The sequence below is a fragment of the Gigantopelta aegis genome, chromosome 6 (assembly GCF_016097555.1).
Source record: "Gigantopelta aegis isolate Gae_Host chromosome 6, Gae_host_genome, whole genome shotgun sequence".
Taxonomy (NCBI): domain Eukaryota; kingdom Metazoa; phylum Mollusca; class Gastropoda; order Neomphalida; family Peltospiridae; genus Gigantopelta; species Gigantopelta aegis.
In genome coordinates this window covers 96,882,081-96,908,912 of record NC_054704.1, presented here as the reverse complement: position 1 = coordinate 96,908,912, position 26,832 = coordinate 96,882,081, and the positions used below count along the sequence as shown (strand labels likewise).

The following is a 26,832-nucleotide window of genomic DNA, read 5'->3' as shown; positions in this document are numbered from 1 at the left end:
CATCGAACTGTCAGCTCGGGTGAGGCGTTCACTGCGTCAGATGGACAAAGAGTCGGACTATCAAAAAAGATATCAAAACAATCCACAGGTGGTTAAAAGGCACTTAGTCCAGCATGGAAATAAAATTAGAGATCACTTACAATATAGACATTTGCACAGAGATCAACAAGCTGACTACAAGAAAGGATTATTAGATATTGACAGTCAAAGAGCAGACAACTCCTGTGACCACAGTTATTCAAAGTAATTTTTGTCACAAACTTTCAAGTGATACATATAATATAGGAACTATCAGTTTGCATGATAGCATTTCTGCTGTGGACATGAACCCAAGACATTGAAGATTGATTTTAAACAATAAAAAATAGTAATGTGAATAAATGTATGCTTTTGAATAAATGTATCATGTGATATTTATATGTAATATTTATATGTGATTTTATGACATGAAATATTTCTTTAAATTAACCTTTGTTATTGTTTTCATTCTTATATGTTATGCATTCTGAGATGCAATAAGCATGGGGGGGGGGGGGGGGGGGGGGGGGTATTGTCCATGTCCCTGACAGACATCCCTGTTCACACATTGTATGCGCGAGCTGTTAATTGCATGTGGCTCAGCAGATAAGTGATCTTTAAACATACAAAGACGGTTATGGCACAGGTGACTGATGTCACTGCCATCTATGTCCATCTCCTTATTAAAGACCATGAAACTTAATCTGTGAGCATTTACTGTACGATACTGGCCTGTGATTGGTGATTTAAACTTAATAGCACCATATCCATTTGGTCTGGGAGGCCCATTCCATATTATACATTCACCATTTGGCCCAGGATCACATTTTGAAAAAATTACCCTCTGGTATTTTAAAAAAAAATCCTCCATTTTCACTTATTCAATTAGCCTTAATACTCAAAGTGAGGCCCTCACAGGGTGCAGGGATACATTCTGATTGAAAAGAATGATCTATGACCTGATACGGGTACAATGCAGGTCAAATCATGTTATAATTTGTGAAATTACAAATTTCAAAATATAAATATAATAAAATTTAATTTAATTTAAAAATATATATATTCATCACCCAAACTGATAAGTTTCAGATTCCCACCTATCCGGACAATTAGCATGTACATTTTGAGTCCTGTAACTGTCATAGTTACCTCACAATTAGGTATCAAAATGTGTCACCCTGTGTCAAACATCATTGAAGAAATCCTCCATATTAACTTATTTAACCTTAACCTTCAAAGTGAGGCTACCACAGGGTGTAGAAATACATTCTGATTGAAAAGAATTACCTATGACCTGACAGGGGTACAATGCAGGCTGAATCATGTCATAATTTGTGAAATTACAAATTTTGAAAATATAAATATAATATAATTTAATTTAATTAAAAAATATATATATATTCATCACCCAAACTGATTAGTTTTAGATTTCCACCTATCTAGCATGTACATTTTGAGTCCTGTAACTGTCATAGTTACATCACAATTAGGTATCAAAGTATACCAGGCCTCAGACCACAATTAATTTCACTATGTATTCTCATGCAGCCCCAGTGGCTGTAGCACTTTTATTAATTTCACCAGGCCATTAGCATTTCACAGGAAACATTACCTGCCTGGGCCCAATGAACACTCAAAAGGACGACCTCTGTTGTCCAGCTCCTTTCCGCGTTATATCAATGTAAACAAACACACGTGGGCTAAGGGACCGAATCACACCCATTTCTGTGCAGTTTACACAAATTTTGCATGACTTCAAGGTGCTCTGGGGGACATTATGCAGTATCCAGTGTAAACCAAGTGCACATATTCACTAACTGCATCCTCTTACCTGTCAAACCCAGTGTAACAATCCAGTATACAAAGCAGCTCCCAGCCATTAATCACATAACAAGAAAACTATATTTTCTCGCATTAGTTTCCGTATTTTGGAGTAAAGCCACCTGGGAGTAAAGTGTACCAGATAGCTTTACTCGTCACGTAGTCGGCTAGTCCCTTACTCGTCAGGTACGTCACACTTGCGATCAGGTGCGGTGGATCGTAGAATCGATCATTACACAATTTGGCATTTTTATAATGCCTCTTCACCCTTCCATATAACATTGTGTAATGATAAGGCCATCCCCTCTGTAAAATTACGTAACACTCGTCAATAGCGCCCCTCCACACACACACACACACACACACACACACACACACACACATACACACACACATAGACACACACACACACATACACACACAGACAGACACACACAGACACATACACAGACACACACACACAGACACACACACACACACATACACACATAGAGACACACACAGACACACATAGAGGCACACACAGACACACACACACACACATAAACACACACAGAGACACACAGACACACACACACACATAGACACACACACATAGACACACACACATACACAGACACACAGACACACACATATACACACACACACATACATACATACAGACACACATACACACACACACACAGACACACACATAGACACACACATAGACACACACATAGACACACACAGACACACACACATAGACACACACACACACACACACACACACACACACACACACACACGTTGTTAACCAGTACCAACGCTACACTAACAAACCCGACGCCTCTATGCGAAACGAACCTGCGCTGTACTCTCTTGTGGTGACGTAGAGCACAGTGTGTGCCCACGTGACACGTTGTTACTGGTTAACAACATGCAAGTTTAATGTCAGGACTGGACTCGAGTATTACACACAGTCCCTTCTAGCTCTCCCGTGCATCATACTAATGAGGGAAGGGCTAGAGGTCACTCGAGTTAGAGGGCCTTTAAATGAAGTACATGTACATAATCGACTGATTTCCATTTAATATTTACTCCATTCTTTTCTGACGGTTGTCCATTAAAAAATGATGTAATTAACGTCCGGTTTTCTACTCTTTGTTGGATTCCATCAACATTGACGCAAAGACCTAAAAGGAATCTCATTTCGGATGACAACAAAACGTCGCTGTAATTCCCTCCTCTGTGTATTGTAGCCATTTCGATATTTCTATGTACAGCGCACAATTGGGAATACTTTGTACCAGAACAGAACAGATCAGAACAGACCTTTATTAAACTCAGATCACGAAACGGTGATGCACTGAGGTGGTTTACAAACATATTATACAGACAGCTGCAGTAAACGATTGACAAAATATAAACTATATATACATACATAATATACAATAGGTATAATAATATAACAGCGTTATAAGCAAGAGTATACTTTAGATGTTAACCATTACGTACTGTCTATAACTATATTGTATAGATATTTTTGAAAACAGAGTTAATCACATTTAGGAACATAAATAATTTCTTTGTCGTTGATAGCTTTTCGAATTAAATAATTGACAGGTGCGATGGATCGAAGGGCTAATCGTTTTTGAAAGACTTTTTTCTTCTTCATAAGCCGTGATATGTACTGTCCTGTCCAATGGGAAACGTGTCTGTATAAAAGACCTCTTGCTGTTTTTGGAAGGAGTCGTCTGTGTGGCGGTATCAGGTTTACTCCTTCTCGACCAAGTGTCTAAATAACCATATTTAATATGTCAGACATTCTTTAAAATGTGCCGGGGGCCGTAAACCAGTGGTAAAGCATTCCCTTGATGCGCGGCCGGTCTAGGGTCGATCCTCGTCGGTGGGCCCTTTGGGCTATTTCTCGTTCTAGTCAGTGCACTACGACTGGTATATCAAAGGTGTGTTATCCTGTCCGTGGGATGGTGTATATAAAAGATCCCTTGCTACTAATGGAACATGTAGCTGGTTCCCTTTCAGACTATATCTCAAAATACGTAGCCCAGTGGTAAAGCGCTCGCTTGATGTGCGGTCAATCTGGAATCGATTTCCGTCGGTGGGCCCATTGGGCTATTTCTCGTTCCAGCCAGTGCAACACGACTGGTATATCAAAGACCGTGGTATGTGCTATACTGTCTGTGAGATGATGCATATAAAATATCAGGAAAGGTGTGGGGTAGGTAGGAGGGGTACCACCTGCACTGGCAGGTGCAAGGGAGCACCAGCAGTCCGACCGTAGCCGGTAACAGGCGGAGGGTGGTATGGTGCTATGGAATTTGGAATGTCCCGTAGGATTAAGCCAAAGAGAACTGGTGCGCAATAAAAACAAAAACAATTATTATATGTAAATTACAGAGTGAGACATATTTGGTTCACAACTAGCAAGTCTCCAATATTAAGTACATGAAAGTAACTAACTCACGGAGACATTTTCGATAACTGAGTTTTCAGATTTTCATAAAAGTGTTTTCCCATTAAAGGAGCTATATCTAGAGATAAATTGTGAAGAGAAAAACAGATGGCATTGAAAACTCACGAGCACAGATTATATCATGTTCCAATTTCCAGTCGCTATCATCAATAGACATGACCAGAAGATTGTTTACTTGGACTAGTCCTCTTGACATTCATATTTCGCCGTCACAGTGCCATTTGGATGTTTTTTCATGAATACTTTACTTCCTTGCATAAAAGGTGCAACGCTGCATTTTGGGGCTAGAAAGATATGTACAGTAATAAAACTAAAATTTAAAGTTTTTTATCTTTAACGACACCAATAAATGAATGAATGAATTAATTAATTATTGTTTAATTAATTAATGTTTAACGACACCCCAGCACGAAAAAAACATCGGCTATTGGGTGTCAAACTATGGTATTAACGACACCACTAGGACACATCGGCTATTGGGTGTCAAACTATGGTATTAAAGACACCACTAGGACACATCGGCTATTGGGTGTCAAACTATGGTATTAACGACACCACTAGGACACATCGGCTATTGGGTGTCAAACTATGGTATTAACGACACCACTAGGACACATCGGCTATTGGGTGTCAAACTATGGTATTAACGACACCACTAGGACACATTGATTACTGTTAAAACATTTCGTAATTTTGGCACATTGTCTTAAGAAGAAATCCGCTACAAATTTTCCATTAGCAGCAAATGATCTCTTATATTTCTCCACAACCTCTGAATTTAATCTAACAGTCGTGGAGCACTGGTTAGGATGGGAAAACATGAGTCAATTTAAGGCAATCGATCCAATTACAGACAGCGGCTCGGACGAGCGGCGTACCACTGAACTGCCCCCTCCCCCTCCCCCTCCCCCACACACACCCTCTTGCCAACTTCCCCCTCCTACATTCCCCTATGTAATCAGTTGTGGAACTGCCCTGAATAAGACCGGCCTCGGTGGTTTGTGGTTAAGCTATCGCACATAAGGCTGGTAGGTACATGGTTCGCAGCCTGGTACGATGAGTCAATTGGTGGCAGGTTTTAACGACTCAATGGGTAGACCACTACTAACAACTAACCTACTGTCCTGGACAGATAGCTGAGGTGTGTGTCCAGGACAGCGTGAGTGAACCTTAATTGGATATGAACTGAATACGAAGAGCCAGTAATACCTGGATTACACGTGGGTACATCGCAGCGCTGCCATCGTGTGTTGTTATGGGTCGTGTAACACCAGACCTCGCCTTCGTACTCGAGATCCCGACAGTAATTGTTCACCTCTGACATGCTGTTGACGTAGAAATAGTAGGGATAGATGTTCCACGTGGCGTGAGTATGAGGGTATTGTCAATCAAACCTCTAGCAGGGCACCTCGGACGAAGAAATCGTTACGTGGATTTCGTCCCGACGTACAAGGCTTCTTTCTCAACCTTAGCTTGGCACTGGGTTGCTGTTGAATAGACATAGTTAATGTCAGAATCGACATTTGTGGTTGAACATAAAAGGTTGTTTCAGATCCGTAGGATAAAGTTATCATCACATTCAATCTGAACTACAAAACCGTTATCTGCGATGAAGACCGGTCGTATTTCTATTCAATGTAGAGTCTACTTTTTTATACAAAATTATGTTAAATGACCACCTTAATAACAGAACTAACTATAACTGGATTAATAATGTTAAAACACACTGAATAACTGGGGAATTGGTGATATCTGGATAAGACAATCTTTCATATCAGTAAATTGTCTCACAACAAATTACAAACATGATAAAATAACATATCACAGTCATCGAGAGGCAACACTTACCGATTATACAAAGAACAACTATTTTTCGAAGGCTATATTAATAAACTACCAGAAAAACTATGGACAACACACTTAAAATTTAGAACGTCTAACCATTACTTACCCGTTGAAACTGGACGTTGGAATAACACTAATAGATGATAGAATTTGTACATTATGTAATGTAATGGACATTGGCGACGAGTTCCATTATTTTTTCATTTGCCTGTTTTTCATAATTCAAGTCCATTTGCTACACCCATATTATTATACGCGACCAAGTACTTATAAATTTAGAGAACAAATGGAGAATAAACGAATTAGTATCCTAAAGAAATTAGCATTTTTCATAAATATAATAATTAATGAATTCAAACGCCCTTGACTACAAACACCATCAAAACCAAACATATTTAATAAAATATTACCATTATCCACTGCACAATATACAAGGTTAACAATCTATCCTGTATATCTGTATTAAATATCTGTATTATTACATAATATGCTGATATGTATGTTTGTATATGTGTTTGTGCATGTATTTACTGTCAACCATCATGTCACGTGTATATATCAAAATGTTTCTGTATATATTCTTCCTATGCCGTTGTGTAACGGCCCGAGTGTAAATAAAGTCTTGTCTTGTCTTGTCGAATGGACATTTGCGTCATTTATAGGAGGACATGCATTCCACGGGAGATCGTTTACTGGACAATACATCCTTCCTACATCGCTAAAAGGAAGACTGCCACTCCCAGACCAGTTTACTAACTCAAACCTAGCGCAGGACAGAGCTCATTGGAATAAAGATAGTTGTGATGATATGTACTCATGAATCACTGTTAAAACAGTGATGATATCAGGTGTTCGTGAAAGCTGAGCATACCCTGCCCCACTGGTGGTATCCGTTATATAGTAGTTCAATCAAAATAAAACAATTACGTGGAAAAATTAAGCAACACATTATAATAAGTTCAGTTATCTGTGACAAGCGGAACACTATTAATGCTCTGTTTAAACTTGCGTTTACTTTGAACCTTGTCTTGTTAAGATGATAGTTGGCATGGTGCTACCTACAACATTAAAGGGACATTCCTGAGTTTGCTGCATTGTAACATGTTTCCTACTAATAAAATATTTCTACGATTAAATTTACATATTAAAAATATTTTCTTGTTTAGAATATATCAGTGTCTGTATATTCAATGTGTTGCTGGTCGTCTTAATATTTGTAAGAAGCACAAACTGGATACATTGTAGATGATTACAATGCAGGTAATAACAACTTGCGATCACAGATCATGGTAGAGAGTTCCCAGACTCCAGTTTGGCTGGAACACGTTGCTGTCGGATTTCCTTCTTGTAATTTGAAATCATCTTTACAACCATACGTGATCTTCATCCCATCTTCTGACTTTTTAATCACTTTAGCACCAAACAGCACGGGTGGCGTCAAACACGCATCCGCTGACAAAATATATGCATATTTGTTTTGTTTAACGACACCACTAGATCATATGCATTTACTAATCATCAGCTACTGGATGTCAAACATTTGGTAATTTTGACGTATAGTCTTCGAGAGAAAACCTGTTACCTTTTTAATAGCAACGGATCTTTTACATGCACCATCCCACAGACAGGATAGCACATACCACGACCTTTGGTATACTAATCGTGGTGCACTAGCTGGGACGAGAAACAGCACATTGATTTACCATTCCCAGTCTGGAGCTCGACGCGGTAAGACGTGTTTGTTTCGCTTGTGCACACTGCGCGTGCTTTCGCAGCTCGACTTGGGGATCCTTCACTTTGTTGTTTTTGTCAGCGAAGTGAAGTTTTCTACTGGGATGTGTGCGGCCATTGGAACTGATTGAACGCTGGAACGCTTCTCGTTTCGACAGTCTGCACCACCAGGTTGGATTCTTTTTTTACTTGTTTTTTTCGTGACTCGGATGACGGCCATTCTGCAGAACGCCACGGTTGTTCGAGTTTAGTCTCTACATGTCCGAGCCTGTCCTAGCAGCACTGGGAGATTGACCGCCCCACTCTAAGAAGAAATAGGAAGCGGGGTCGGCCCCTACTACTCTTTTCTATACTTTACTTTGTTTTATTGTGATACCATCTCGTATCTTCCGGAGTCGGGCCAGTCCGCACTACTATACCAACCCATGACGACTGGACTATACTCTAGTCTGATTCTCTCTATCGTTCAGGCAGATCCGGCTTCTCAAGATCTGTATTTCAGCACAGCACTACACCTTCAACGTCTATTGACTGTCAGTCTAGGGATTTTCTTGACAGGATGCAACCCATCTCGTCCCTACACGCTGTGCACCCTAACGGACTTAACGAGGCCACTCACGTGGACATATAGATCGGACTTTAAACTTTTAGACCTTCGTTCAAAAGTTTATGTCGAAATTACTTTCTTTTTTTAATATTATTAAATACTCCGATCCTCTCTTCTTTCTCCTATTTATTTTTGGACTATCCTTCTATAATGCTCCAAATTATATAAATATTCGACCGAGCAGTCAATTCTTTTTATTTTTGACTTGTAAAAATGTTTGTCTTTTTTTTTAGATTATATTAACGTTTTTACTAATTGCTATTTTCAAAATTCTGCCCATTTTCAACTCTATCCCCCCCCCCCCCCCACCATCCCGAGTCAGGTCACCGATCTTATTTACTTTCTTTTTGACCACCCGATCTGATCTAGTGACCAAATTTAATGAGTAGAATTTTCTTTATTAATTATATTAATTAGAGATGCGCATCAAAATTTTAAAGGCCACTATTTACGTTTTCGATGTAAATTTCAAAATTGTCCGCTTAATATATACCGTTACACCTTTTGTTACAACTTAAAGTTTCACGCTATGAGCGATCATCAGGTAACGTGTAACTGCCTTGTCGTTACGTCATGAAGCAGTGACTATACCAGCCACACCAGGAAGAATACTGTATTGTAATATATATATATATATATATATATATATATATATATATATATATATCATGGTGAACCAGTTTCGGTGAGCATAAGCATTCGGTTCTAAAGCATATCAATATTTATAAACAGATAGTTGTTATTCAAATAGCTACTTTTTTATTAGTATTTCTACTCTTCAAATGAGCACTAAACTGGCCGCTATGTAGAAAAGATCACTGCACGTGCGTCAAAAACTGTAGATCGATCCCCGTCGGTGGGCCCATTTGGGCTATTTCTCGTTCCAGCCAGTGCACCACGACTGGTATATCAAAGGCCGTTGTATGTACTACCCTGTTTGTGGGATGGTGCATATAAAAGATCCCTTGCTGCTAATCGGAAAGAGTAGCCCATGAAGTGGCGACAGCGGGTTTCCTCTCAATATCTGTGTGACTCCATATGTCTGACTCCATATAACCGTAAATAAAATGTGTTGAGTGCGTCGTTAAATAAAACATGTCTTTCTTTCTTTTTTCAAAAACTGTAGCATGCATCATCAGTAAATATTATTAACTACGTAACCTGTTTCGGTGAGTTAAACGGTTAGTGGTATAGCTTACAGCAAAGACTTTCCAACACAAAACTGTACTTATAATAATTAAATAATTAAATATTTTAAGACAAATTATCCTCGATAACCAATGTTAATAGACAACATTTTAGGAACACGAATATAACAATTCTGATGTCTTGCAATCGGGTTATAAGTTGAACAAATGAATAGTTATAACGTTAAAAATGTTTTATTAAAAAAATATAAGCTGCATTCTGAGTTTTAATAAATATATAAATAGATATCCAGAAAGATATTTATGTTAAACCATATAAAGACCATATATTTTTAGCAAGTATTTGTAAACAGAGTTTTGCCAGCAGACGCCGTGACAATCGTGTGACTTCAATAACAAGATAGCAGTACAGCTAAGAACGGACAAAAATAGTTTTCAAAATTACGTTTTCTTCAAATAACAGTCTTTGAAAATCACAGAAAAAAAGGTATTAAGAAATGTGCCGTGTTCATGAGTTTGTTAAGTTCAATCTTGCTTTCTTTGCTCGTTTTAACCTTATTTTTAGGACCATTTCTGTGTATATGACAGACATTTGTTTACTTTCCCCGTGCAAAAGGCAACGACGTTAGAAATCTACAAATGTACGTACGGTTGCGCACAAACGACGCAACCACCGAAACAGGACCCTCACCGAAACAGGTCTACGGACGATATATATATATTAAACATTAATTGAAAACAAACATGTTTTGCCTTGGAAACAATGTTTTATGAGTTATCATAATGAATAAATCAACCATTGACACCAGAAAGAAAATGAATGAGCGGAGAGAGGTGGAATAATGTGGAATACCTTAGCTGTACAGCACAATCTAGGAGGTTAATTATACTGTACATCAATATGATTACTTGTCTAACTGAAATACCTGTGCATCCTCTTCCAGTCTCGATAAAGCCGATTTTACATGAATAGGTATAATACCCAAATGTGTTTGAGCAAAAAGACGTCAATTTGTCACATGTATGAGTTTCTAAACTGCATTCATCTCTATCTGAAAACCAAGAAGAAAATACTGAACTGACAAAACGTATATAGGTTTTCAGCACATAAAAATATAGAGATGTATTGAACTGTCATTATAGTTTGAACTGTTACAAAATGGCGATGTGTATGTATGTATACTATCACTTTTAAAAGTTATATTTGCTTTTGCTTCACTACACCACTAAAGAACATTGATTAATTAATCATCATAGGCTACTGGATGTAGGCATTAAATTTTTTTACAGTGTTCAGAGAAAACCCGCTACATATTTTCCATGAGCAGTAAATTATCCTTTATATGCACTTTCCCACAAACAGGACATCATACAATACTTCCGTTGATCTGTCCTTTGTGTGGCTCCGAGGTTGTGGCGGGCACAAACGAATGAGTCCAAATAAACTGTACTGTAAATTCATTTATTTTCGTGGAATTAAACTTCCGTAGTTTTTCTCAAATACGCGTTTCGTTGGTTACTTAAATTCGTGGATCAAAAAGGTTGTTTTATAAATTCTTATTACAAGTATGCATGTATTATATTTCCGTTGTGTTATTAAATTCGTCGACTGCGCTAATCATGCGCGAGACCACTCAGTTTTTTTCTTTCTCAGTGTTCATTTGCAAAGCTGGTTTTCACAGAGACTCCGCAATATGAAGTATAATTACAAATCCATTTTTCATATCTAGAATTAATATCTTCAAACTAGCAATTGCAAATATTTAGCATAATGATGTGCGTGGATATACCCGAGCAACCAAATCCATCGTCGTTGAATCCTTTTTCCTACAAATACAGACAAATGACCCCTTCGTGTTGTTGCAGAAAGAGATGACGTCATCACAGTTGTGAGTCCCTAAACTGCACTCGTCTACATCTGGAAGTATAACATTGTTAAATATGTTACAGTGAATCTGTCACTGCACTCGTCTACATCTGGAAGTATAACATTGTTAAATATGTTACAGTGAATCTGTCACTGCACTCGTCTACATCTGGAAGTATAACATTGCTAAATATGTCAGTGTGAATCTGTCACTGCACTCGTCTACATCTGGAAGTATAACATTGCTAAATATGTTACAGTGAATCTGTCACTGCACTCGTCTACATCTGGAAGTATAACATTGCTAAATATGTCACAGTGAATCTGTCACTGCACTCGTCTACATCTGGAAGTATAACATTGCTAAATATGTAAGTGTGAATCTGTCACTGCACTCGTCTACATCTGGAAGTATAGCATTGTTAAATATGTTACAGTGAATCTGTCACTGCACTCGTCTACATCTGGAAGTATAACATTGTTAAATATGTCAGTGTGAATCTGTCACTGCACTCGTCTACATCTGGAAGTATAACATTGTTAAATATGTTACAGTGAATCTGTCACTGCACTCGTCTACATCTGGAAGTATAGCATTGTTAAATATGTTACAGTGAATCTGTCACTGCACTCGTCTACATCTGGAAGTATAACATTGTTAAATATGTCAGTGTGAATCTGTCACTGCACTCGTCTACATCTGGAAGTACAACATTGTTAAATATGTTACAGTGAATCTGTCACTGCACTCGTCTACATCTGGAAGTATAACATTGTTAAATATGTCAGTGTGAATCTGTCACTGCACTCGTCTACATCTGGAAGTATAACATTGTTAAATATTTTACAGTGAATCTGTCACTGCACTCGTCTACATCTGGAAGTATAACATTGTTAAATATGTTACAGTGAATCTGTCACTGCACTCGTCTACATCTGGAAGTATAACACTGCTAAATATGTCAGTGTGAATCTGTCACTGCACTCGTCTACATCTGGAAGTATAACATTGTTAAATATGTCAGTGTGAATATGTCACTGCACTCGTCTACATCTGGAAGTATAACATTGTTAAATATGTTACAGTGAATCTGTCACTGCACTCGTCTACATCTGGAAGTATAACATTGCTAAATATGTTAGTGTGAATCTGTCACTGCACTCGTCTACATCTGGAAGTATAACATTGCTAAATATGTCAGTGTGAATCTGTCACTGCACTCGTCTACATCTGGAAGTATAACATTGCTAAATATGTTACAGTGAATCTGTCACTGCACTCGTCTACATCTGGAAGTATAACATTGTTAAATATGTTACAGTGAATCTGTCACTGCACTCGTCTACATCTGGAAGTATAACATTGCTAAATATGTTACAGTGAATCTGTCAAATCAATGCACCGTCTACATATGAAAGTATGTCAGTGTGAATCTGTCAAACCATTGCACCATCTACATATGAAAGTATGTCAGTGTGAATCTGTCAAATCAATGCACCGTCTACATCTGGAAGTATATTGGGATTAATCTGTCAAATCAATGCACCATCTACATCTGGAAGTATATTGGATTAATCTGTCAAATCAATGCACCATCTACATCTGGAAGTATGTCAGGATTAATGTGTCCAATCAATGCACCATCTGCATCTGGAAGTATGTCAGGATTAATCTGTCAAATCAATGCACCATCTACATCTGGACGTATGTCAGGATTACTCTGTCAAGTCAATGCACCATTTACATTTGAAAGTATATTGTGATTAACCTGATCAATATGCGATTCCAACCTTGAACCACTTGTTCCCTTGTCTACTACGGAACATAATACCGACACCGATGCATTTGATAAAGGCAGGCTTTTATCTCGGACATATCTTTATATCCTGAAATATACTTTTTTAAAGCAATATCGTCTCGCATCACTGCTTCTACTCTGCCAGTCACTACTACGACTTAAAGTTTCTTTCGTTTAACGACACCACTGGCGCACATTGATTGATTAATCATCGGCTATTAGATGTCAAACATTTGGTAATATTGACAGTCTTCTGGGAAACCTAGTTTGATATTTTACATGTTAAAAAACACGAGTAACGAATTCTATTTATCCTATAACACTTCTAAAATAACATTTTAATTCAATTTTAAGTAAATCACATTACTAAAGTCGCCGCTATCGGTAATATGACATCATCACGATTACCACAAATTAGTTTGACGTTACGTATTTTAACTAAATCTCTGAAAGGGTTACGCTCAAGTATACAGGCCACATCAACTCATTACTAAGAGACCTTGAACATTTGCATACCATTATTAACCGGGTTAATATATAGAGGATAATAAACGAGTTACCAGTTATTATCAAATTTATGTTCTAAGTGAAAATTATTTCACGAGGAACATAAATTTGATAATAACTGGTAACGAGTTTGTTATTCTATTTATTACCCCAACTATTTTGGGGGTTTTTAAAGCCTTTATTTTCGATATAGCCTACATCGCATGTCCATGTATATAGAAACGACGTACACTACTTACTGTTCTGGGAATTGTTTTAACTTTGTATTTTATTCACGGTTCACAGATAATTTTCAAAACCCAAATTCTATATATTCTGTTTAAAAACATCTATAATGAATTGCATTAAACTACCATTTTATTACAAGTTTAACACTGAAACCAGAAAGATGTAAACGCAAAGGCTTTAAACTACGTGACGTCATTGTGTGTGCTTTGCCAAATCGTGATAACGTCATATTTAGTACCGACGTTGGCATCAAATCGTCCAATAGTAAGTAGTGTACGTTAAACCAATGCATGATAATTTCTCAGTGAGATATTATGATTTTTATTTTCCCCGTTATGAGTGCTTGCTGAGTAATACACTAAATTATCACATGGGTTTATGACATAGATATCATGGGTACGTTATAGGATAAAATTCACTTTTAATAAATAATAAATAAATAAATAATAATAATTAAGAAGACATATAGCAGGGTAGTTCAAATATGTTTGCAAGTTGATGATAACAAAATGTTTCGTTAATTCCATAAAATGTATAACTTTGTTGAGGTTGTAAAAAATCAAATATAATTCTACTGTTAACATTTGTGGTTATATATAGTATATGCCATAAACCAAGCAAACTATATTACGTAAAACATTGTACATGTGATTTTCGATATAACACAATGTTACATGAGGACTTTTGTAGAACTTTTTGTCAACTGAAAGGCAAATCTTCATGTTATGAAATAATCAATACTATATTGCATTTAACTTCTAAGCCCTTTGGAAATCGTAAATAGAATATCGTGATTGTTTGGGAAAACTCTGGCAGTCTCGAACGGGTAGCCACCAGCGACTGATAAAATCAAATAACTATATGTTTTTGGTCTATTACGGTTGGCATTAGAGTGAAATATTGTCTTGCGATAAGAGTTTGACATGAACAAATACAATTTGTCAGTTTTGATTATTTACATGTATAATGGAATTCTTGCAAATGTTTCGTGTTGACTACATTTAAGAAAGTTAATGAGATATTAATTGTACGGTGAAATGTGTGATATGCAATATCTGTACTGTTACTTGCTGACAATATAACAGTTTCCTACTAACTGTGTTAAATTGCCTAATTTCAGGTATTGTCGTCAAATTGTACTATTATATCCTTTCTGTAAAATGAATTTGTTGAATAACGCTAGGTTTTGTTGAAGACATGTAAAGTTTATTTAGTTTAAAGGTATCGCTAGAGCACATTACACATTGTTTAATGTATTGCCGTTTATAGAATGCCAAACGTTTGGTAACTATGAGAGTCGTCAGAGCAACCCTGTCACTTTTCCCCCATCAGCACCATCTGTTATATGGCTTAGTTCATTGGTTGGGTTGGGAAAAGCGTCAACTGGTCCGTCGATTCTACAACCCAGGTAGCCGAGGCGAATGCTCTACCCACTTTGTAAAACACGCCCCTTGTCAGAGAAAGATATCTGTGTATCAGATGTAATTCAAACACCTTGTGCTGTTTAAAAAACATAACTCAAGTGTGTTTGTTTTTGTTTAACGACACCACTAGAGCACAGTGATTTATTATTAATCGGCTATAAGCCGTCAAACATTGGGTAATTTTGGCATATAGCTTTAGGGGGGGAAGCCCGATATATTTTTTCCATTAATAGCAAGGGATGTTTTATACTAGCATGTACTATCTCATAGACAGGATAGCACATACCACGACCTTTGATATACCAGTCGTGCTTCATTGGTTGGAACGTGAAATAGCCCAATGAGCCAATCGACAGGGATCGATAATAGATCGACCGTGCATCCTGTGAGCACTTTACCACTGGGCTACGTCCTGCCACAACACTCACACATATCAAACACATGATGCCTTACTGGCACAGCTAAAACCCGCGTTAACAGATTAACTGACATATCAAACACACGATGCCTTACTGGCACAGCTAAAACCCGCGTTAACAGATTAACTGTCATATCAAACACATGATGCCTTACTGGCACAGCTAAAACCCGCGTTAACAGATTAACTGACATATCAAACACACGATGCCTTACTGGCACAGCTAAAACCCGCGTTAACAGATTAACTGACATATCAAACACACGATGCCTTACTGGCACAGCTAAAACCCGCGTTAACAGATTAACTGTCATATCAAACACATGATGCCTTACTGGCACAGCTAAAACCCGCGTTAACAGATTAACTGACATATCAAACACACGATGCCTTACTGGCACAGCTAAAACCCGCGTTAACAGATTAACTGACATATCAAACACATGATGCCTTACTGGCACAGCTAAAACCCGCGTTAACAGATTAACTGTCATATCAAACACACGATGCCTTACTGGCACAGCTAAAACCCGCTTTAACAGATTAACTGTCATATCAAACACATGATGCCTTACTGGCACAGCTAAAACCCGCGTTAACAGATTAACTGACATATCAAACACACGATGCCTTACTGGCACAGCTAAAACCCGCGTTAACAGATTAACTGACATATCAAACACATGATGCCTTACTGGCACAGCTAAAACCCGCGTTAGCAGATTAACTGACATATCAAACACATGATGCCTTACTGGCACAGCTAAAACCCGCGTTAGCAGATTAACTGACATATCAAACACATGATGCCTTACTGGCACAGCTAAAACCCGCGTTAACAGATTAACTGTCATATCAAACACATGATGCCTTACTGGCACAGCTAAAACCCGCTTTAACACATTAACTGTCATATCAAACACATGATGCCTTACTGGCACAGCTAAAACCCGCGTTAACAGATTAACTGACATATCAAACACATGATGCCTTACTGGCACAGCTAAAACCCGCGTTAACAGATTAACTGACATATCAAACACATGATGCCTTACTGGCACAGCTAAAACCCGCGTTAACAGATTAACTGACATATCAAACACACGATGCCTTACTGGCACAGCTAAAACCCGCGTTAACAGATTAACTGTCATATCAAACACACGATGCCTTACTGGCACAGCTAAAACCCGCTTTAACAGATTAACTGACATATCAGACACACGATGCCTTACTGGCACAGCTAAAACCCGCGTTAACAGATTAACTGACATATCAGACACACGATGCCTTACTGGCACAGCTAAAACCCGCGTTAGCAGATTAACTGACATATCAAACACACGATGCCTTACTGGCACAGCTAAAACCCGCGTTAACAGATTAACTGACATATCAAACACATGATGCCTTACTGGCACAGCTAAAACCCGCGTTAACAGATTAACTGTCATATCAAACACATGATGCCTTACTGGCACAGCTAAAACCCGCTTTAACACATTAACTGTCATATCAAACACATGATGCCTTACTGGCACAGCTAAAACCCGCGTTAACAGATTAACTGACATATCAAACACATGATGCCTTACTGGCACAGCTAAAACCCGCGTTAACAGATTAACTGTCATATCAAACACATGATGCCTTACTGGCACAGCTAAAACCCGCGTTAACAGATTAACTGACATATCAAACACACGATGCCTTACTGGCACAGCTAAAACCCGCGTTAACAGATTAACTGACATATCAAACACACGATGCCTTACTGGCACAGCTAAAACCCGCGTTAACAGATTAACTGTCATATCAAACACACGATGCCTTACTGGCACAGCTAAAACCCGCTTTAACAGATTAACTGTCATATCAAACACACGATGCCTTACTGGCACAGCTAAAACCCGCTTTAACAGATTAACTGTCATATCAAACACACGATGCCTTACTGGCACAGCTAAAACCCGCTTTAACAGATTAACTGACATATCAAACACACGATGCCTTACTGGCACAGCTAAAACCCGCTTTAACAGATTCACTGACATATCAAACACATGATGCCTTATTGGCACAGCTAAAACCCGCTTTAACAGATTAACTAACATATCAAACACATGATGCCTTACTGGCACAGCTAAAACCCGCTTTAACAGATTAACTGTAAGCATAGAAACGTTATCCAGGAATCTGAGCGACAAAATTGCTAGCCATGGTCAATACCGTATCTTTGTACAATGCAGGCCCGAGGGTCGATTGGTTTCGTAAAATATTGATTGATTCCATGAATCTATCTAGTGCCTCTTCTATAGCCACTTCAGAAGAGATAATTTATTGTACAATATATCTTCCCCTATCGCCAAATACAGGACTGTTACTTCAAGACTAGTTTATTGAATCACTACTAGCACAGGACAGAGCTCGTTGACTGCTAAAAACAGTCAATTTAAATAAAATTATAGTTGAAAAGTTACTCTGCATACTTTCTATATGTTTCCCACGTACTGGCTCCATTAGCGGAAAGAATAATGACGTAAATGTGGCATATCACGCAATATTGCAAATAATTATTCCTCGTTAGTGAAATCAATACGGAAAACGTCTTAGAAATACAGTCATCAAGTTTCAACAAAATGCATTTATTTAAGTTAAACTCTAATGCTGATAGGCTAATTGATGCAATACAGTAAGTGTCACAACGATTCGCCTCTAATTTCTGAAATCATTTTGTTATGCCACTATATATAATTAGTTGACATAATCAGCAGCCATTGGCTCCTCCATTCTCGCCTCTTTTTTTTTTTTTTTTTTTTTGTGGGGGGGGCTTTATTTCCGAACAGTCACGCGATTCTATTACAGCTTCTAGAGGACACGCCAGCCAAATACGAAGAAAGTTAAGTATAAAGCGGTCTGAACCGACAGGTAGCACACTAGAATCGAAACCTTTTATGAAGAAACAACAAGATGTTTCGTGAGACCTTTGCCCTGGCGTGTTTCTTTCTTATTTATCAGACAGTATATATTGGTTGTGATTTGGCACACTGGAGAAAGAACTTCAGACACAGATAAAAGACCAACTGAACACACAGAGCGACCCCATTTCGGCGAATATGGTGACGTTTCTAGACAAGAAACCACCACCAAAAGAAGATGCTGACTTCAAATCTCGTGTTATGCGACTACAGAGTTTCCACCAAGACATGATAGCCTCAGGTAAAAACCAAAGGGTCCAAATATATGTATAATTATGAAATGTATTTTAACTGCTGATTGTTGTGGTATTGCGTATGTAGCAGTAACCAAAATGTTGTCTATAGGTATCACCAATAGGGCAGAGCTCTAGGTTCGGGGTTAGTTATCATTCTGTGTAGCTAACCGTGACAAACTAGAAGTAATGATATGACACAATATCACAGCTATAACAATGTATGCCAGGATACTGATGTATGTCCAAAATGAAAATTCAAACTGACGATAAAACCAACCCAATTCTTTAACCCTAACAGGAATCTGTCTTAGAACCCTATGAAACAGACGGCCATTTATTACTATATACATGTATGTGTATTCAATCGTCCCATTCCTTCGCTGGAACGACGTCTAACTCTGCCACCTTTGTGATGATCCCATCGCTAGCGACTGTAACTCGCATGGTTAAAGGGAATGAATGTATGAATGAATGAATGAATGCATGCATTAATTCATTCATTCATTCATTCATTCATTCATTAATATTAATAAGCCGTTACATAAATGTCGTATTTTCCCCACGCTGCGGCTATCTTTATTGCCTGGGTCATAACAGTACCTCGAAAACTGTTACAGCACACTACTGACTTCACGAGACGCCTCTGCATATTATCCAGCCTGGCGATAGTCCCGGTTTCTGAAATTGGCATCATTCCACGTCATTGTAATTGACATGGCTTAATGTTATTAACGCTGATTGTGAAGCGATTACAATCATATTTAACGTTTGTTCAGAATCATAGTTTGTGAATAATAAATAAATTATAACATTCGCTGGAATGCCATACGAAATATATGAAACTCGTTTGAGAACTGTTTTACACCCTTCGCTCTCCATCCCAAACTCCCCTGCGCGTGCTGTAACCTCACCGTTGTGCAGGGGTGTAACATTCTCTTTGAGAATGGCCAATACAGCACAAATCCCCTCTTTTTCTTCGAGATATAATTAAAATTTTGAATAAAAGTCAGTATCTATCTGTGATATTTGTATTTTTGCACAGTTCTTTACACTGTGTTTTTATTTGACTCTTTACTTTTTATATTCATGTTGATCAACAAATTTGTTTTGCATTTACCATAGTTTGACACCCAATAGCCGATGTATTTTTCGTGCTGGGGTGTCGTTAAACATCCATTCATTCATTCATTCCATCCCAAACTCGCAATTTGATTGAAATCATGTTTACTATTAACCAGTGAAGCTAATTTTAATCAGTTTGTCAAACTGGTTTCATAAATTCTGTATAGCACTCCAGCTCATGCAATAATATATACCGACGGGGATCGATCCCGAACCGACCGCGTATCAAGCGAGCGCTTTTACCACTGGGCTACGTCCTGCCCCTGGTACACAATGATAGCACTCAAGGACAGAACCGAGTAATACGACTATTTTAAGTAAATCAATGGGCTATTTCTCGACCCAACCAGTGCACCACGACTGGTATACCACATAAAAGATCCCTTGCTACTAATGAAAAAAGGTAACAGGTTTGATTTCTAAGACTATATGTCAAAATTACCAAATGTTTGACATCCAATAGCTGATAATTAATAAATCAATGTGCTCTAGTGTTGTCGGAAAACAAAATAAATATGTTTATAGTTTGTCAGCGGATGCGTGTTTGACGCCATCTGAGATGTCTGACGCTGAAGTAATTAAAAAGTCAATATATATATATATATATATATATATATATATATATATATATATATATTTATTTATTTATTTATTTATCATATAATATCTTACATTTTTAGTGCAATCAAAGTATGTGATCTTTTTCAGATCACATACTTTAAGATTTTGATAACTTTGCAAATTAGATGTAAATTAGTCGAGGCAACTTAACTAATCGAGGTCACGGCACTACGTTTATTGGCATTAAAACAGTCGTACTACGGTGACACTCCATGATGTATCCATTCATAGTCATCAAACAAAAACATTTCAATAGCAACTTTACACAGCGTTCAGAAAACAAAACACGTTAAGTACTAGTTTATTTTTATCTAAGGCCTCATTACACAGCTGCTATATGCCATTAAAACCTGCGTTAAATTGTTCAACTTCAAAACCAAATTGCTAATAGAACGGATTCTCGTTGACACCAATGACATATACCATTTTAAAGGGTTTGTTTATACCTTTATTTATGTTTTCTAAAACATTGACAACATTTCCGTCTCAATGTTTTGCTACATGGACCACTGTGACTGTAGTATGTGTTTTAGGCATCGCAGAGGAACCAGATCATTCCGAGCATCCGCTCTTCTTCATACTCATGTTTGCAAAAGTAAATGCATAATATTTCAAAACCTCATGGGTAAAATGCAGCCAGTGGACCTGGTATATAAAATAACTAGTCCCTTTAATTCTTCTGCGAGTACTAAAAGTAAACAGCATGTGTTACAATTATTAGCAACTGTAGTGGACCGTAATGAATTAACTTTCACCCGGAAGTGAACCGTGTAGTCAGATCTAAGGATATCCAGAATAACGTCATACACGTTTGACGTTATTTCCATTCAAAAAGACACGTGTCACGTCATTTGAATATCGAGTAATGTCTGACTGGAATTAAATTTGCGTATATAGTTTACAAAGCACGTTGTATTAAGCTAGAGATTATATGATAAAGAAATTATTACCCTCTTGTGTTTTGGTATCGCCAGAGACTCGTATAATACAATTTTTATTCCTAATATATGATACTGACGATACGGAAACACGCTCTGGTAGTAACATCTGTATAAATGTACCCTATTTGAATATAGAGTAATGGTTGACTGGAATTAAATTTGCGTATACAGGTTACAAAAACGCGTTTCATTAGGCTTGAGATTGTTTTATGCTCACCAGAGGCTCGTATAATTAAATTTGTATTCCTAATATGTGATATTGACGATACCATATATACATACTACGAAAATAATATGTGTCTGTTTCTGTTTGCAGATGACCAGTCAGCAAATGACCCAGAGTCTGGGTTAGCCTTTTCTCTAGACTCGATAACCAGTGCCTTGACGATTGAACCGGACGTGGCTCGGTTGATGGCGAAACACGGGGTCACTGTGGAAATGGTGGAAGGAAAATCGAAAGAAGATCAAAGAAAAGAAATGAAGTCAGGTTGTAGCAGTTAAAGAACAGACCTCTGAGAATTGGACATTTGCGTAACCTCTTTATCGGTTATGCAAAAATGACTTAATGTAACTCATTTGCTTTTTGTGTATGAAAATGACGTCTTAAATTTAATGCGGGAACGAAAAATAGGCTACGCAAAATTAATTTTGTGTGACCGACGTGTATACTTAATGATCGTTCTTGGAATATGCAGAGGTGTGGGGAACACAGATACATTATATTTCGTAATTTTTTTTTTTTTTTTTTTAAAGCATCAATCCTGCTAATTTACTTTATCTCAGATTAGCTACTGTTTACATGTTAGTATTATAAAGCTAGGTTCACATAAGACCGCTAAATGTATGCGTAATACGCATTCGTTCTACGGCGGATAATGTGCAGATATTATATTACTAGTGTTACCGTAGAACGCATTAGTTTACTGCAAAGTTTTATGGGCTTGTATGAACCTACCGTAAGTTACAAAATGAGTAGACCATAATGTATTAATACTCTACACTAAATGCTATACAACACACACACACACACACACACACACACACACACAAATACATATAATTATTTAATTATCCCCTGCGCCAGTGCGTTAACATCTATGTGTGTAATAGTCAAACCCGACATACATACAATATATAGAAAGAAAGAAATGTTTTATTTAACGACGCACCCAACACATTTTATTTACGGTTATATGGCGTCAGACATATGGTTAAGGACCACACAGATTTTGAGAGGAAACCCGCTGTCGCCACTACATGGGCTACTCTTTCCGATTAGCAGCAAGGCATCTTTTATTTGCGCTTCCCACAGGCAGGATAGGACAAACCATGGCCTTTGTTGAACCAGTTATGGATCACTGGTCGGTGCAAGTGGTTTACACCTACCCATTGAGCCTTGCGGACCACTCACTCGGGGTTTGGAGTCGGTACCTGGATTAAAAATCCCATGTCTCGACTGGGATCCGAACCCAGTACCTACCAGCCTGTAGACCGATGGTCTAACCACGACGCCACCGAGGCCGGTACAATATATAGATATTCACACATCAATACATACTAGCCAGTGCCAGGCTTGTGCACTGTGTCATGCTCGTAAGCGGGATCGACCTCGTAGTTTGTATACTTCATACATATGGTTCGGTTAAAGAATATTCTTCTTTACGAATGACTCGGTAGTCGAAATCGTGTCGAAATCTGCAAGGTGCGGGCGATTCGGTGCGTTAATATGTATGTAACAGTCAACATCGACATACATACAATATATAGATATTCATACATCAATACATACATACATATATATATATATACATACATACATACGTACATGTGTTTATGTTTCTTTGATATACTACAGTGCATATACATTTGAAAGATGTTTGTTCAATTACAGATGTATTTAGGTTTCCATTAACCTCCGATTCCTTTTTCGAAACAACAACCGATCAACTTTGGAAACGAGTCAAGTATTTGGAGGAAAACTTTCACAAAAGTAAGATATTTCTAATGTTCTGAATTTCATATCTCGATCTATGCATAGAGATTCAAAGCGATACTTGTCTCAAAACTAAGCTGTTTGACAAAAAGCACTTTGGTGCCTACATATCACAACGTCTAAGACATTCAGGGCATGCTCACTGTATGCATATTTCAAACAACGCCATATAATTCTGCGACAGACGTGGTTCCATCAGGGCTATGATGTCCAGGCACTCCTAAGGTTATTCATATACCTACTAAACACGATCTATCACTGACCAAAATGAGGGCTGATGTTATTCCATATTTTGAACTTGTGCATACTTTTTCATCTCTTTGGTAAAACACATATACATTAATTTTTCATCGTTTTAAATGAAGGAAGGAAGGAAATGTTTTATTTCACGACGCACTCAACACATTTTATTTAAAGTTATATGGCGTCAGACATATGGTTAAGGACCACATAGATATTGAGAGAGGAAACCCGCTGTCGCCACTTTATGGGTGACTCTTTTTCGATTAGCAGCAAGGGGTGTTTTATATTCACCATCCCACAGACAGGATAGTACATACCACGACCTTTGTTACACTAGTTGTGGAGCACTAGCTGGAACGAGAAATAGTCCGTTTTAGATAAAGTGACTGACTTGACAGCTGTGGTGGTAGTACTCATGGCGGGAGCCACCGGCGGGGCACGATATGCTCACGTTTCGAGTACACCTGATATCATCACTGTTTTGACAGTGATTCATGAATGCATGTCATCACAGCTGTATTTATTCCAATGAGCTCTGTCCTGTGCTAGTTTTGATTTAGTAAACTAGTCAGGGAGTGGCAGTCATCTGTCCAATAAAATATCTCATCAGATGTGGCTGTCCTCAATCACTATTTTGCTAAATGCCCCTTTGACTCAGCATTGTGCATAGATACGGTATTGATCACAGATGCCGGTTGTGTACACCTTTTAAATCCCACCTCTCTGTGAGCCAAACCTCCTTATCGCGTCATGCCAAGTCACTTGAGTGCAGGGTACAAATCAGTTACTGCATACATATGCTCGTGGTTTGCATGGTTGCGTGCAAACTTTCGAAGATGTTAATTCAAGATTGTTTGACGAATTCATTGCCTATTACTCGACGTGGTAAGTGTAGAAACAAGGGGCCTGTTTCATTCTACAAACAAAACGAAGTTTGTCTTGTTTAACGAGACCACTAAAGAGCATTGATTTATTAATCATCGGCTATTAGAATCACTGAACACATTTGCTCGTGGTTTGCATGAGTGTGGATTGCTCAACGAATTCGTTGCATATTACATGACGTTGTAAGTGAAAAACAAGGGGCTGTTTCATTCTACAAAATGCTGACTAAACTGATATTTTCTGTGTCAAAAACGTCATTGGCGTATTAGTTACTTTTGTTTCAACAAGTACTTTCTACATGATGTACCTTAATATGCACACAATTTGTGATACTTGCGTGCTTTCATTCTATACAATAAAAAATTATAAAGAAAACAATACCTGCTATAATGTTTCGTGGTAGATCGTTATATGCCAATGTTCGTTGGCTAAAATTATTTAATCCATACCTATGACGTCACAACGTGTATTACGTGTAACACGCTTAATGCCAGACATCAACTGGTCAATGTACTGATCGACTCGTTCAGGTTACGCCTGAAAGGATACTGTCGTTTTGGGTTATAAGTGTTGTAAATATTCCTTGCCATTTTAGCCTCTTTTTTTCATTAAATAATGTAAAATATAAGCATTCTCCATTACATAAGACGATTTAACTAAAGATACTCGTTCGTTTGATTAATACATAATTATGGAATTTGTTGTTACTAGATGATATCATGAAAGTGTCAGATCCGTGTTCTGCAAGTCCGTGTGCTAACGGCGGCGTGTGTTCCGTGAAAGGAGAGTCTTACTCGTGTCGGTGGGACTATACCGGGGACAACTGTCACGACAAAGGTAGGAATAGTTTAGACAATTAAACTCTGGAGAGGACTGCATCAGGATCGCCAAATAAACGGAATTCAACATCCAACTTATGGTCACAAATATATACGCTTATTAGTATTATTACATATGTAGGTCATTTCTAGTGAAGTCTGAAAACGTACATTTTGTACACTTTACCAAGGATCAGAATGGTATAATATTGTACAGTGAAGTCTCAAAACGTACATCTTATAAACTTCACGAAGGATGAGAATGGTCTAATATCGTATAGTCATGTCTCAAAACGTACACCTTGTAAACTTTACCAATGATCCAGGGCCGTACCCTGACCAAAATCCATGGGGGGGGGGGGGGGGGGGCACTAAATTTTATAAATAATTTTTAACATACTATAAAGATTAAACATTTCTATGCTATTACTGGAGATATATAAAAAAAAAAAAAAAGGACAAGATTCTCAGGGGGGGCAGCTGCCCCCCCCCTCCCCCCCCCCCCCCGGAGGGTACGGCCCTGTGATCAGAATGATATAATATCGTATATGTCATAACAGGCTTATAATAGGCTTATGGTTATGGACCTACACTGTAAGACACGAAACCTGGCCGCGTGGCGGTATCATGTGGACCTCAAAGAGAAACGTTGGGAACCGGCGGAGGCCCTTTGACAGACAGCAGACTTCTTGGTGAGAACATCTGGATGTCTGAGCATGGCTTCGGGATTGCTGAAGAAGAAGAAGAAGAAGAAGAAGAAGACGAAGAAGAAGAAGAAGAAGAAGAAGAAGAAGAAGAAGAAATACTGAATAAATTCGACCTTCATTATCGAGTATAGCATGTATTGCTCAACTGGTATGAGTCATTTGCAATTTGTCAAATATCCTTTTGGGTTTGACATGCTTCAGTTAGGAAATAAAATGCTTGGGATATTTTAAAGCCCACAATAATACAAAGCGATAGTAAATAATAGCTATAGCTTTATACGATAATAAGAAAACAAATCTGTATTAATCATGATGTGACTGAACAAATACGTGTCTGCAAAATATGTGTGTGTGTGTGTGTGTGTGTGTGTTACTGACAACAATGTTATACTTCCAGAT

General features: G+C 37.9%; 1 long non-coding RNA gene across 3 annotated transcripts; it reads right to left on the bottom strand.

The window, feature by feature from the left end:
* On the bottom strand, window positions 1-26,832 carry LOC121373988. 3 transcript variants are annotated; one of them, XR_005958170.1, is made up of 7 exons: window positions 25,290-25,339; window positions 11,437-11,564; window positions 10,573-10,698; window positions 7,414-7,612; window positions 5,525-5,802; window positions 4,421-4,599; window positions 1-57 (listed from the first exon to the last, which is right to left on the bottom strand). It is a non-coding gene; the product is annotated as an uncharacterized LOC121373988 (long non-coding RNA). The 3 variants fall into 3 exon arrangements; XR_005958169.1 differs by lacking the exon at window positions 25,290-25,339 and adding an exon at window positions 26,318-26,832 and having other exon boundaries at window positions 5,525-7,612; XR_005958168.1 differs by having other exon boundaries at window positions 5,525-7,612.